At 40.8% G+C, this 2,219-nt stretch overlaps 1 protein-coding gene across 1 annotated transcript in view; it reads right to left on the bottom strand.

The window, feature by feature from the left end:
• LOC103603200 (death-inducer obliterator 1-like) overlaps positions 1-2,219 on the bottom strand; it is a 25,895-nt gene that overhangs the window by 4,133 nt on the left and 19,543 nt on the right. The gene's annotated exons all lie outside the window — the stretch shown is intronic.

Genomic DNA, 2,219 nt, shown 5'->3' with positions numbered 1-2,219 from the left:
GTAGGTTTGGGATAGCACTTAAGAATTCAAGTGCAATTGTTTTGTAAACTTGAGTTTCAAAAGTCTTCTCAGGAAGGGTAAACAGACGAGTGCTCCTTACATGTACATTCAACCCCCTGAGTGGACCTCTGTGGCCACCACTTCTGAGCATGGGGGGGGGAGGTCTCACATGCCACATTGTCCTACTAGACGAGTCACTTGGAGGTGATGCCATTGATGAAATATGGAAAGGTGAGAGGAGGGGGAAAGTCAAGATGGGGAAAGTCAATCAGGTTTCTATACTAAGAGTTGGCAACCAACAATTTAATGATGTTGCTGTATAAATGTCCTCCTTTACAGCCCTCTAGTCATTATTCAATAAATGTGGTAAACAGTAAATTAGTGCTTTTAATTAAAACAAGGATTATAGTCAAAAGCTCAAAAAAAATCCAAAAACAAACAAACAAAAAAAAACCCCTCAAAAGCCCTCAACTTGCACAAAAAGCTTTACATGCCAGGAAAGAACCCACTGCATTATAATCCTATATAGTCCACCAGAACTCGAAGATCAGCATTGCAACCCCTCAGCTAGGAAGGAGCTCTGGTGCAGACGCCATGTCTACTACAGGTAGCGTCTTTCCAACCTCATACCCTGTCTGCCCCTTGCCACAGGTGGCTGCACACAGAACCCCATACTTGGCAGCATTTCAAAGCCTCAGTGGTCGAGGCTCTCCACAGACCACTGTGTCCCCTGGGGACCGTGGCTCACATGCTACAACAGCCACACCTCTAAATGCTTCATGCCCCTGGGACCTGGGTCTCCAAATGAAGTGCACTATACAGCAATGACAGTGTCTGACAAAATAGAAAACAGCGACATGCTAGGAACAACAACAAAGACTACCTTTTACTGTCCAGACACCTTGTTTTGACATTTTTACATGTATTATTTTATTCGATCAAATTTGTATACCTAAGGGATCACAGTACGTTAGTATTTGGAAATTTATTTTTTAACAACTCAGATTTAGCTAGTGAGGTTTGCAGCATCTAACTTGACTGGCTGAGTTTAGATTAGATGAAATCAGCAGAGTCCCCCTTTCCATGGGGGAAGATGTACAGGGGACAGGGAAGGGCTGAACATGTAAAGCACAGCAAGGAAGCAGTGCTAGATCACAATGTCAAAGGACTCTGACATTGAGCAAGGGCACCATGAACCAACTACTGGCCTAGAGAGGTGTGTAACTAACCACTAGCCAGGAAGCCAACCATCCAGCAGTCATGAAAAGAATGAATCTGGCATGATTGAAATTGCGACCTAAAACCAGTTCAGTCATTGCTTTTACAAACAGAAATTTTTCTGAGAATATTTTAACATTGTACTTCTAAGTAACTCTAAAAAAACTGGTCTAAGGCATTTCCAAAACACCTTGAATACAGCACATGGGACACCTGTGCTATGTGACCTGAAATCAAACCTTAGTGACATTTAACAATCACCTTGTTTCAGGTTACAAATACATGTTCACCTCAAAAATATTAACTACATTTCTCCAAATTATAAGCTTTAAAATGAGACGTCCACAAATGATTAATACTTCCACGACGATGTACTTTCTCACTCATTCATGGAAAACCCAAAAGATTGTTTCTGGGACTTTCCAATACAAGTGACTAAAGTCACCTATTACCCCAGAGCAGTAATAGTTAATTAATAATGTAATACATTACAAAAGGTGATTGCTTTCCTTAACCGTGAAGATGCTATTTTATAAAATTAGCTACTTCTCTTAAAAGCCAACCTTCATTATCCTTTACATACTCTTTACAGAGTATATAAATAGGAATAAGTAAATTATTGATAAAATGTTCTATAACTGGGAGACTTCAGTGGCCAGTTGCATACAGTTTACCTGCTGGTTTCCTGTGACACATATTAAGCCTCTGTTCTACTTTGAGGGAAAATGTTCAAAACATGCCAAAAGTTCTACCCAGCAGCTGCCCCAGGGACCTGCATGCACTTCTGTCCCACTGTGAGTGGCAACCGCATCGGTGGTGCTGGACTTGGGTCAGCTCTGCTGGAATGGCAGCAAAAGGGAAACTCATTTTTGAGTACAACTAAAATATAAACTTGTAAGTTCACTTTTTAGTGAATTATGTCATGTATAAATTTGCAGGAGGGCAAGGAATAACTCTGTGACCAACCAGAAAAAAACCTATTCTAGAAAAATAGCAGCACC

Source organism: Galeopterus variegatus, unplaced genomic scaffold, assembly GCF_000696425.1.
Source record: "Galeopterus variegatus unplaced genomic scaffold, G_variegatus-3.0.2 Scaffold4499, whole genome shotgun sequence".
Lineage (NCBI taxonomy): Eukaryota > Metazoa > Chordata > Mammalia > Dermoptera > Cynocephalidae > Galeopterus > Galeopterus variegatus.
Note: the sequence above shows the minus strand (reverse complement) of the source record. Positions and strands in the feature narration are given on the sequence as shown.